At 39.4% G+C, this 13,492-nt stretch overlaps 1 long non-coding RNA gene and 1 other non-coding gene across 2 annotated transcripts in view; both read right to left on the reverse strand.

Annotated features, from left to right (window-relative positions):
* Nucleotides 1–13,492, reverse strand: part of LOC148637978 (uncharacterized) — a 130,388-nt gene that overhangs the window by 10,736 nt on the left and 106,160 nt on the right. The gene's annotated exons all lie outside the window — the stretch shown is intronic.
* On the reverse strand, nt 1,412–1,524 carry trnal-caa (transfer RNA leucine (anticodon CAA)). The gene is made up of 2 exons: nt 1,487–1,524; nt 1,412–1,457 (listed from the first exon to the last, which is right to left on the reverse strand). It is a non-coding gene; the product is annotated as a tRNA-Leu (tRNA).

The following is a 13,492-nucleotide window of genomic DNA, read 5'->3' on the forward strand; positions in this document are numbered from 1 at the left end:
ACCGCTTGCGTTAAAAGACAAAGCAAAGGATATAACCTGTAAATGTCTTCATGTCTTACAGTTTATGAAATAACACAATTTCTTACTTTCTTGATAATTTCTTACTATTGATAGATGCTTTTTTAAATTTTAACAGAATCACAATTACAAACAAATGGGGTTAAACTGTTATTCACATACTCTAACGAAGAGAAACGTTAGTGTCTTCCGGTGTGTGAGCCCATCTCTCAAAAAATAAAAAAATAAGTTCTATTAATTGAATTGTTCTATTTTTCAGGCTTGCATAGTCTTATTCATATTTCAGTTAAGCCTTTTCCTCGGTAGTAATTTCATTTGATATTAAAATTAGTCCTGATTTACAATTTTTGGACATGGTTCATCTTAAAGAATTTTGTAATAAGTTTCAGTTTAGGAAAATCGTGCCCAGAAGCTACCAAAACTGGTAATGTTCACATAATGTGTAAAGCAAAAGCAGCAGTTGGGGTGGGAAACAAAAGGCATTTCTTGGTATGAATCCTTAAACTTCATAGATGGCGTTCTAGGACTTCTCGCTTCAGATAAAGCTGTCAATACATCATAGATTTCTACTCAACCAATATCAGCAGTGTTATCACTACCGAACACTAAATATAGATCCTGGCAATAATTCATGAGTTGTTTGTTAGAAAATTATTTATGTTTTTTTTTAAACATATTTTCAATACCAGACAAGAAGTCGAAAGTTTCAATTTCATGCAACTGATGAAATCTCTCTTCGATGGAAGTTATAAGTACAGTACATCCAAAATACTGCGGAATCAATCAAATTTACATGTTTCTTGTGGATCCAGAAGATCATTTTGAGACTCAAAACATGCCTGTCTTTTCTTTTTTCGAGGACGAAGGAGTAGCAGCAGGAGTAGCAGTTATGGCAAGAACGTGTTTAGAGTTCAGGACTTCTCATTTCTAATGCAATACCATCGACTCGGAAAGCACCGCCCGCGATAAAAGAAATTGCAGAATTGGTCTGTTCATGCTGCCTACAGGCTTTGAATTGCTGGCATTTTCTGCAAGCGTTCCTTTTTGAGGGTTCATGAAATTCCTCACATTTGAGCCAACACTAAAATATTTCATTCGGGGTCGCCTAATTCATAGTGCAAACCGAATCTACAGGGGAATGCTGTGGCACATGAAGCCGTTTGTTATTCTGTTGTGAGGTGTGAGGGGTGGAATGCAAATCGAGTTGGTGAATAGAAAATGAAACAGGAGTCACTTCTTGAGCTACGAATTCCAAAAAGTATGAAAACCTGTGCATTTTAACAGTGCAGAATACTTACAAATTGCACTGAGTTGCTTGCTTTCTTCTGCTGCTTTTATATTTCAGTCATTCACTGTAGCACTGGAACAATTCAAGAGAGCTAAAAGCAGAAGCTGTCAGGAGTGGGATTTGAACCCACGCCTCCATTTGGAGACCAGAACACCCAAGCCAGCTGGAAAGACACACGTCCTTGAGTCTGGCGCCTTAGACCACTCGGCCACCCTGACAAGCGAAAGCAAGTGGTGTGCTGAATGCACCAGTAGTTGACTAAACTGAGTTTCTTCCCTGAAATTATTTGCTTGCGAAGAGCCAAGTTGCCTTGAATGGATCTTGGAAATCAAATATACGGATGGATTGTTATTCGGTTGTGAGTTTTGAGGGGCGTATTATAAATTGAGTTGGTGAAAAGGCGCTTTTTGTTAGTCTGTCGGGAGGCTGCACAAGGTGTTTAGAGGGAGAACTTCTAAAAGGCAGGCTCTCTATGTTTAACATCAAGAAAGATTTTTTTTTTCTCAATGGAAATGCTCTTTGGCGCTTTCAGCTTTACGTAGGGAACAACGTCTGCCGAGACCACTTTTGAGCCAGTGCAAATGGTAATGTGCCACCAAGTATATTTAATATTGGCTGTGGTAGCGAGCTGCTTTTGTTTGTGAAGCTTTTACTTCTTTAAGCTGAATCATCAGCAGGTGTAGCTTATTAAATCTTTGCTCATAGCACTCCATCAGAAATACCTTGTCCATGTTCAAAAGAGATCAGGGGATTTACTTCATGCTTTCACATGGCATACCTTACACGAAAGATTTAAATGGGGAATTGATTGTGCTTCTTGATGTTGTTCCTGTGGTTGCCTTGGTTACAATTGTGAACGTTCTTCCACGTTCTGCTAGAGTATCCACTGGGTGGGCTTTATCAATTGGCTCGGATAGGTCATCAGTGCTCCGTCTCCAGAAAAATAATCAGCACTGTCTTTTTTCTGTGCGCATGACCGTCTTTTAAAACATATAAAATCACGAGTTCATTGATTTCTCCAAATAACAACAATACATTTTAACCCTTCAATCCAATAGTTTTACTCCAAGTAAAAAGCAGCGCAATATATAGAGAGATGACATTCAAAGATTTCAACGTTCTTATTGGATTGCCTGTATGCAGATATCGCTCAGAATTGCTAATATGATTTTAATTCAGTTTTTCTCTACTACTTTCAGAGTCTTTTATTGACCTTGCTGAAGCAGAGAAGTGACATAATCACAAATGCAACCAGTTGTGCAGCTGTTTCTGGTTAATAATCATTAATGCGAAAAAAAAAGCTCCTTGCATTAAGATCAAGAGCAACCAACGCGCTCGCTTGTTGAGTTGGGTATTTTCCGAGCTACTCTTCCTTAGCTGTGTAGAGGTTTGATGGGTTTACTGAGACAATTATTCATTGCAGCAGCAATCACGAGGTGATTCGTTGTGGCTTTTAGAAAATCAATTGTCAGAACAACTAACAACGCACACACACGGGTTCAATACACGAGATACAGTTATTAATATAAATTGTGCACCAAACATATACCAGTCTGCCTGGATACAAGCGGCAGACCTTACTGTGAGGGTTATCAATACACACGGTATATAATCTCGAAGAGATGCAAACACAAAGAGATACACAACAGAGAATATATGTCAATATATATCGTTCGGTTACCAAATCGCTAATCAGTGTTATTACCCACTGTTACTCTAAACTCGGAAGTAAATGCAATACTCATGAATTAAATTGATAACAACTTATGTTGAGGTACAATTGAATTCTCGAGACGCAATGTAGAACATGGGGTTTACTTATCCACTGTGTATGGATTTGGAATTTCCCGGCACGAACACCAAACCAGCTGACAGGCTCTGTTGCAGCCTCGGTTCCAGCGGTTGTCCAATGGGCATTGTCCCGGCGTCCTCTGGCTACCGACCAACCAGTCGAGGTGCAGCTCAGAGTTGGACGGGCGGAGGAATCTGACTGCGGCGCGCAGGGCAGTCGTTGCTCCGAGGGGATCTACCAGCAGTCCGGCTGGCTAGTAGAAAGTCTCTATGCACAGAGTGTGACTGCGAGTCCTCACAAGTCACTCTTTTGCCCGGGAAGAAGCTGGTTCGTTCTCGGACCAGCGCTGCTTCTGAATAAGCTATTCAGGTTGTCGACAAGGGTCCAACTGTAGGCTGCCGTTGATCAAGCGGAGCATTCACGTTGGTAGAATTCTGAGTACGTACGGGATCCTCGGTCTCGTGCTTAGAACAAAGTCCAAGTCCCAGTGCAGACAACAGCAGTTGTCACGTGATTGTTTCTGAGGATGCGCGAAAATGGCCAAGGAGAGCCCCGATCTGAGCTTGCGCTCCGTTTTTGACCAAGACACAGATGTGTGCTGATTGGTTGAGATTTTGGCGGGCATTGGAGACCCACGTGGTGTTACCACGCCCTGCCAATCCCTGATTGGTTGATCAAAGTGAGATATGAGTCACTTACTCCTGACGCTTAGGAATGCAGTCCAGATGTCCAATTGGCACTCCCTAGAAAGATAGGCGCCAATGGATGACCATTGATCATGATAGCCAGGCTTAGCTAAGTGCATCTCCGTTTGGGAGCTGTCCCTTATGAAAAGAAAACATCTTAAATCAGCCTGCATGAATACTTTCTCTGTGGTTGGACCACAGAGAGGGAGAGTGAGATGGGGCCTCATTTAGGAAAGCACAGCAACGCTTAATTCTGTCTTATTAACAAGAATTGCCGCTACAGCTGTAAACTTATTTGGCGAGCATGGACCTCTGAGAAGGAGTCTGAATCCATAAAGAAGACAGGAATTCTAATATCGCACTGCCGTCTTGTGTACAAAATATTTGTTCAGCTCTAACGTCTGTGTGCATTGACAAGGCATCTCAAAAGGACATATTAAATAAGAAAATGATCCTTTCTGTTACCATTCCTGCAGTTGGAGCGTTGTTTCACCCTTTTACGTTCTACAATATTTACAGACAAGGTTTTATCACTGGAGTTGTACAGAACAAGTGTGCATCAGTCCATGAAAATCATCAGTACTGCTGTTTTACTATGCATAGTTTAATCAAGAGCACTTAAAAGATGCAAAAGATGGATTGTGTTCTGTGAGCACCTGCACATCTCTAAGTCACTTCCACACGTGTCTATGTTGGGGATGTAGCTCAGTGGTATAGTGCTTGTCTTAAATGTATGAGGTTCTGGGTTCAATCCCTGGTTTCTCCAAGTGCTTTATGTTACTGTGCTCACATCGCAGTCTTCTGTTGAGTGAGAACTCTTTGCTCGTGTTCATAGAGAGCCAGGTTTACACAATTAAACTCGAAGTGCTACAGTGTTCTCTGAAGTTTTAAATGTACCTCCAAATTATTTAGTTCTGTTAACTACCAAAGAATGTGAACTAATTTAAAGCCACATTCAGGAAATCCAGAGAACATCTTCACACTTGTCGTGGCTGTTGCAGAAAAACCTCACCCGGGATGTTGAATCTCACCCGGGATTTCCTGAGAGATCATTCACTGAGTGAGTCCTCCCTCTGGACTCTGCACTGAGCTGAAAGCTGCGCGAATTCCTCCCTGCGTGTCCTGTACTGTGTAGCACAGTGACAAGAACACCTTGAGTTTTTTTCTGTATGTGAAAGAAAATGCAAAAGAGCATGAAAAGTATTGATGGTATAAAATATCCATGGTACAACTCGAGAAAGAACTGACGGACAAAACAATGACATTTGATGATTACAAGAGAAACACAACCGTCCTAATATGGGTTTGATCCTGAACACTTGTGTTAAAAGACAAAGCAAAGGATATAACCTGTAAATGTCTTCATGTCTTACAATTTCTTCCTTTCTTAATAATTTCTTACTATTGATAGATGCTTTTTTGAATTTTAACAGAATCACAATTACAGACATTTGGGGTTAAACTGTTATTCACATATTCACATATAATTATGAGACTCAAAATATGCCTGTCTTTTCTTTTTTCGAGGACAAATGGATTATTGAGGTGTAAAGATGGGTTCAAAACCAAAATCATCTGCTATTGCTGCTGTTTCTTCAAATCCTTTAATTGATCATTGATATCAAGGAATAATATTATACAAATTGTGGTTTTCTGTGAATTGCCAATTTTATTGTAACTACATCTTCGTTTACAGATGTCTTGTATGTATCACAAGGTATTACAGATGCAGCAATTCAAAATGGGTGGGGTATTTCGCGGCATACCCCGGTGGGCGTGTCGCAGTGTCACGCAGTATCACGCGGTTAATCGCGTCATTTGACGTCATCCCGGAAACTATCCGGCGTCACCTTGTAAAACCGCCAGGGGGAGCTTAACCTCTCATGTACAGCATTTGAGCTTTTAATTTTGAACTGTGTATTACAGCATGTTAATCATCAGTCATTAAAATGTTGGTATATTTTATGAAAGCAAGATTGCTCAGTTGGACAAAAGTACACAACCTACCTTTATCAGAAATATTTATGCATCAAAGCCTTTACCGAAGATATTACTAATAGTATTAATAATGGATGACTTTGGACAAGCTGTATACTCAAAGTATAATTTCTTTAGCACATTTGTACAAGCACTTGGAATCTGTCCAAGCCATACTTTGTCAGGCATTTTGTTTTACTTCAATGGGCATAAAAACTTCCTTGCTTTTAACAGGGCGTTTCATAATTTCTAACTACGAAAATGATTTAAAATGCGACACTTATCATTCAACTAGAGCTCAAAATATCACAAGGATCCTCAAGAGCACAGCAAAGACTGTATTAAAAGATACTTGTATGTAGCAACGCTTTCTTTTCCGTATACCAGATTTTATGGAACCACTTCAGAGGGGTGTCAGCCAGTCAGATTCCAGGAATTGGTACTTTAAAGGAAAAATACACGCCGGTATTCCATTTCTCCCTAACGATTTTAAGCATCGAAGTATATAACTAGCATGTGAAATAGCGTGTGAAAAAGTGGTAGTTTTAAGCTTTTCTGCTAATATAATATGGAATCGCGTATCTAAAGAATTTAATAACGATATGATTATATTCGTGTACTGCGACAGGGCTGTGTAGGGCTGTTTCGCCTCTCTCTTCATGCAACTTCCCTTGTAGCCTACTGGTCTACGTGCCCAACTATCAACTCACGGGTTGTGTGTTCAACTCCAGCTTGTGCAAACATTTCTTTGAAAAAATAGAATAGCGATATTATGGACAATCAATTGACTTTTATATTTCAAAATATCACAACATGATCGATTCTAAGTCATTTTTGATAACAATTAATAGTCACCTTCTTCCCTTCTGACAATGGTCCCTGTTTCTGCTTCCTGCTTCTAGTGTGTGTGTGTGCAATAATAGCGATATTATGGACAATCAATTGACTTTTATATTTCAAAATATCACAACATGATCGATTCTAAGTCATTTTTGATAACAATTAATAGTCACCTTCTTCCCTTCTGACAATGGTCCCTGTTTCTGCTTCCTGCTTCTAGTGTGTGTGTGTGCAATAGAGTAAATTTTTATAGAGAAATGCAGGCTGGACAGTATGCGTTACAATATAAACATTTATATTGATTTAAATCGTTTTCTGATTTAAATCGCAAATGCGAGTTTAATTATATGTGTTTTTTAATCATATTCAGGCTAATGCAACATAAATTGATACAGTATCTTTGTCTTCAAAGAATCTTAATAAACTTTCAGCATACCTTTCTACCCGTTTAGATTTATATTTCTTGGGATTTTGGGATCAAACGTGGAAGGATTAGATTGTAATCATTTTTATTTTTCAAATATGAGATTGTATTTCTGAATGTTATGTTACACCTACAGTAGTTCACTGCTTTAAATACATCGAATTAAGAAAGTTAGATGTAGCACTTTAGATATTTTTTTCTGAACCAGGGAAAATCTGATCATGTTTCTCTATAACAATAATAAAAAACTTTATTTTACATATCACCTTTAAAAGTGGCATCTCAAAGCAAAAAAGTAGATGGGAAAAACAGTTAAAAGGGACCAAAGTAAATACCAGACAAACACAAACGTGTTTTTAATAAAATGCTTTTATTCATTCAGCAGAGAGTGAGAGGGACATCCAGCAGGGAGAGACACACACACCGGTTTCCATTGACAAAATTGTTTTTTTTCAATTCCTCTTGTCTAACAGGAATGTTTTGTTGTGGACAGACTGTTAGACTAGAGGAAAAGAGCGCCTCCTTCTACGAAGCATTTCGTTGATCCGATCACTAATTCTTTTCCAGTCGCACGCAGTAAGGGTTGAGAATCTCCGATTCACCATGCTACTAATGGTTTCCCGGAGATTGCAAGGCAAGGCACTTTTGCCTCTGGACCCATCGAAATTTACAGACGTGGTCCACCCCCAGTAAATTTCAAAAGTCACAAGATTTCGAAACACGAGGGCGGCGTAGCGGTCGGTTCTTGCTTTCCCGTCTATGCCGATGCACTGCAAGTACAACCCCCCCCTCCATCTCCTGAGTGATGGGTAACAGTTGGATATCTGGGAGAATTATTCGTCCACTGGCGTCTGTGAATTCCGCTCTGTAAATGGTGCTTCCTGGGGGGAGATAGACGGCGGGGACAGCATCAACAAATTCCTGCGCGGTGGTGAGCGGAGAGGCCGGGATGGAGTGTCCTGAGGCGGTGTGTGCTCTGCGAGGGGCAGAGCTTCTGCCAGGCATTGCAACCTGCGCGGCGGGGAGAGGCACTTTTCGGGAGACAGCTGCTCAACTGTTTGACTGCTGGAACATACTGTCTCCTTCCTCTGCATTTTCAGGAGTGTCTCTAGCCTCCCAGTCCTCCCCAGTAATGCATCGTACTACTCCCGCTGCTGCCGAAAAGTCTCCACACAGGTGCTGCTTCTACAGGTTGGCACCCTGGCCAGTGGCCGAGAGCAGAGACCCACGGCCTGTGGCAAAATAACATAATTCATGTAAGAAATAAAGTCACACATTAGTATTCATCAGTCGCGGAACAGAAGTCAAAATAAACTTTTCTTTTTTTCCGTCTTACCGCTTTCTTTTTTACTGTCCTGGTGGTAGATCGTTTCGCCCGTGCTGTGTTTTCTTGAAGAACAGGCTACGAAGAAATAATTATAATTGAATTTAAAATTCAAAACGGCAATAATACCTTGTAATATACGCTGTAATCACGTATTTCAGATGAAGTCTGCTGTATTTGCTTACCCTTCGCTCTTTGGAAGCTGGGGCGGCAGAAGCACCCCATCTCTTCCCGTAAAAGGTCTTGGTCTCCACACTGTACTGTAGTCGCTGTAGTGCAGGTTCGCAGTTTTTTTTGTGATGGGAGCTCACCCAATCCCTTTGTGTATTTATGCTATATTCACATGTACGGCTAAAATGTTCATATTCTTCCAATGAAAGGCGGGTGCCTCTTGCCGAAGTCGGGAGACATTAGAGGCTTGCCACACCCGGACTGTTAAACCAACGCATTAGCACGTCAAAGCCCATTGAGGAGCCGGGCGCAATAATTGTTTTGTCCCTTGATTTACTGATCTACATTAATTATGGAAATCGAGTTCCTGCTCTTTGCAGACGACCTGGTCCCGCTGTCGCCCACAGAACAGAGGCTGCGCCAGAACCTGGCGCTGCTGGAGCACTACTGTCAGACCTGGGCGCCGACAGTCAATCTGGACAAGACCAGAGTTATGGTTTTCCAGAAAAAAAGCCAGACCTCAGGGAAACAGGTACAAATTCACACTTAACAACACATTAACACCAAACAACATTTGTATTATATTCCCTATTTATCAAACTCTACTCTACACAGAGAGGGGCTTGTCCCCTCCTCCCGCCCCTCTCTGTGTACAGTAGAGCCTCCTGTCCAGCCAGCACATGTCCACAGACATTCACAACAGCGACATATCATAAAACGTTTGCACATATAGTTAAATTATTAGTTGTTTTTCAGGAAGTTAAAAAAAAACACTTGAAATACTTATCCAGTCTCTCGAAATAAAGGTATTTTTCAAGCAATGCAACAAACGTCTGGCAATGTGTTTTTTTTAATCCAACATTGACAGCCACATCTTAAATCTTGCCAGTCAGCTCTTTTTTCTCTATTTGAATTGTGGCTTACACTTCGCACGACTTTAAAAGCTAGAAAGACAGGTTTCAATTCACATTAGCTGGCGAGCCTTGTTAACAAAAAAACAGACAATACACAGGGAGGGGGAGGTCAAGCCAGAGAGAGAGTTTTTTACCCTCTGTCTAAAAACCCAAATAACCCGGGGCTGAGACTCTGGGGGGATCATTGCGTTCTTTCTTCTTTTTTTCAGCATGGAATAAACCTGTTGCTTGATTCATATGGATGCCTGGTTCCGCCGGGGATTCAAAACATTTTTTATTTTTTTTTAATCGGGTATCAAAGGGAATAGCAGTATAACCCTGTTCATGCACAAACAGTGGCATGTTACATTATTGATTTGGGTGTCTCCTCTTGCCAGAAAGCTCTAAATTGCATTTTGAGCGTGGTTTTTGACTTTTTGAAATTGCATTTTGAACGCGGACAGCACATACAAGGGTTAATTGCACAATGAACTGCGCCAAGAAATTTAAAATATTCTTCTTTAGGTGTGATACAGTCTTTTAATACAGTCTTTGCTGTGCTCTTGAGGGTCCTTGTGGTATTTCGAGCTCTGGTTGAATGATAAGTGTCGCAGTTTAAAGTGTCGCAGTTTATTTATGGGTTGCAATTTAGAAAAAGTCAAAAACCCGCACTCAAAATGCAATTTAGAGCTTTGAATCAATTTGAATCCCCGGTGGAACACATTCCATAAGAATCAGCGCTTTTAAAGGTGGCTTCTCAAAACGCTTTACAGGATAAAAACAACAAGAACAGCAACAACAACAATATTGTATTTCATTGCAAACCAAGTAATAACTTAACTATATGTGCAAACGTTTCATATGTCGCTGTTGTGAATGTCTGTGGAGTGTACTGTATCTTATTTGCCTTACGTCCTGGTTATCTCACTCGCCCCCCCCCCCCCTCTCTCCCTCAATTCAATTCAATTCAAGGTGTTTTATTAGCATGACAGATGGGTACAATCAGTGTTGGGTATTTACTTTGCTTTGAGATTCCACTTTTAAAGGTGATATATAAAATTTTAACTAAAATAAATCAATGAAATCGCTTTAACATGCTAATGTGTTGGTGTAACAGTCCGGGCATGGCAAGCTTCCAATGTCAACTCGACTCGATTAGAAGACAATGAATGTATTCTAGCCCTAAATGAATTAATAGCAAACATGGTTTACGTAAAAGACATTTTTCCAAGAAAGTTTATAATAATACGATCTATAGTTGAAATCTGAGCCTAAATATAAAGAAAAAGCATTTTCAGAGAGCAATCACGCTGTGTTTATGTAGAAAAAGTGATTAGGTTTATGAGCAATCTAATTACCTATTTGCTTAAAACGCTATATAAAATAAAGTTTATTTAAAGATGAATGATAAGTGTCGCAGTTTAAATAATTTTTGTAGTAGGGCTTGGACAGATTCCAAGTGCATTTTTGCAATTTACATTGCATTGTCCAATGTGCTGCTGTAATACAGTTTAGAATACAGTAAGTCTAAACTGTATCAGCTTTATTTATGGGTTGCAATTTAGAAAAAGTCATAAACCGCACTCAAAATGCAATTTAGAGCTTTCTGGCATGAGGAGACACCCAAATTAATAATGTAACATGCCACTGTTTGTGCATGAACAAAGTTATACTGCAATTTTCCTTAGATACGCGATTAAAAAAAAATAATTTTTTGAATCCCCGGCGGAACACATTCCATAAGAATCAGCGCTTTTATACAGTATATTGCCTTTAAATACATATATTAAAACACGCATTTACAATTTAAATCAAAACGCGATTCAAATCAATATAAATGTTTATTTTGTAACGTATAGGTGACTATTCATTGTTAATAAAAATACTTAAATTCGATCATGTTGTGATATTTAGAAATATAAATTTGTTTTGTGCGAGTGAGGTTTTATTTAATCTCTGACCAAGGGAAATGTTTCATTTTTTCAAAGAAATGTTTGTTAAAAAATAAAGTCATAGTTACATGGGAATCAGAAAACTAACCCACAGCACCACCAGCACAGTCACATGCTGAGGGCTGAAAAAGCACTACAGAAAAATTATCGACAGACAATGTACAGATTTGATAAAGCTATAAAATAATGTAATTAGGCACAGAACAAGTTTACAGCACAGTACAATAATAAATGCTGACCACGACTTTAGAAGCATAAATTACCTTACACTCAATTTAAACACAAGCTTTTTAGCCCTCTAAGCTGGTTCATACAGAAATGTAGAGAACCAGGATCAGAACACACAGCTTCATTAGCGAATACATATGCAGGACAACTGGAGAAGACGTTTTACAGTGGATGGATTTTTAGAAACATCCCATCAGTGACATCACTGAAGTCAACTCCTAGGTAACTGTCGTGTGGATAGTTTCACAAGAATCAGACAAAGGTTTAAGCATCGCTTGTTCTAGATAAAACTGCAAATAAAAAAAACAACAACCCATAATGTACTTCTTTGCGGCTCTGTTTGCCCAAATCATATATTCACAACGTGAAATTAGAAAATAATATTACGTAACCAAAATCCGCAATATGGAAACAGAACCTGTGTAATTGTTGACAGATGATGTACTCGTAACATTTTTACAAGACGAACTACAACATTTAAAAAATGACTTGTATGTCCTTGATATCTCTAATCAATCCACGGCGATATAGTTAAAGCTGAGTCCCCGCACAAAATGAAACTAAAACGCCCTGGGCATACCATTGCGCGCTTCTTATCAGTTGCTCAAAAGTAATTTGACCGTATGAAATGCATAATATAAACCTAGAAACATATACGTGAGCAGTATTTACGTAGTATCGGTGTCAAGACATACCTCTCAAATACTGTAAATCAAGTTAAAAATATCTCAAGACCGATTCTGGTCATAATGAAACCATGTTTCGTGTATGTTTTCTTTAAAGTACCGAGACCAGCCATATACTGTATGTTTATGTTCCAAAATTAATATCGTTTATGGCCTTCACACGCCTTACAGTATGCTCCTATTCTTTTTATGCTCAGCTATTAAGATTTCCCTTCAGTGGTAAAATTCCATATGAATATTCAATACTACAACGGGCACAGTAAAGACGTTTACAGTAAATCTTTCTACGACAGACCAACGGACCACGAGTGCCCCTGTCGGTCAACCAATCACGTACCGCGGTACCCCGCGTCATCTTGCGTCATCTTGCTCCAAAATGCATGACGCCGTTGCCAATTACCTCCAGTACGTGTCTGTACCGGGCACTTTGAATGGCTACATCTGTATAAATTGAATTGTTCTATTTTTCAGGCTTGCATAGTCTTATTCTTATTTCAGTTAAACCTTTTCTTCTGTAGTAATTTCATTTGATATTAAAATTAGTCCTGATTTAAGAATTTTGTAATAAGTTTCAGTTTCAGTTTAATCGTGCCCAGAAGCTACCAAAACTGGTAATGTTCACATAATGTGTAATGCAAAAGCAGCAGTTGGGGTGGGAAACAAAAGGCATTTCTTGGTATGAGTCCTAAAACTTCATAGATGGCGTTCTAGGACTTCTCGCTTCAGATAAAGCTATCAATACATCACAGATTTCTACTCAATCAATATCAGCAGTGTTATCACTACCGAACGCTAAATATAGATCCTGGCAATACTTCATGAGTTGTTCGTTAGAAAATTGTTTGTTTTTTTTAACATATTTTCAATACCAGACAAAAAGTCAAAGTTTCAATTTCATGCAACTGATGAAATCTCATCAGTTGCATGAAATTGCTGCTGAGTGGTGCCGTCGCTTCTGGATAGTCTGTCTTGGGTCATTCCGGACAAGTCACGTATGACTGTGCTTCACCACAAGAAGAGACACCTCACTTGCGAGGATCCCAACAGTATATTTCCCCTTTCAGAGCCCATGGGAGTGAATTTCATACACAATTAAAAAAGCCTAATTTTATTTAGAGGCTTCAGACACTTTTTTAATTAAAAAAGTGACCTGAAACGCCTTAGCTTTCAGGTTTGCTAGAACCTGTAATAATAAAGTGGTCTCAAACTTTCA

This window comes from Lepisosteus platostomus, unplaced genomic scaffold (genome assembly GCF_059453375.1).
Source record: "Lepisosteus platostomus isolate fLepPlt1 unplaced genomic scaffold, fLepPlt1.hap1 Scaffold_101_H1, whole genome shotgun sequence".
Classification (NCBI taxonomy): Eukaryota; Metazoa; Chordata; class Actinopteri; order Semionotiformes; family Lepisosteidae; genus Lepisosteus; species Lepisosteus platostomus.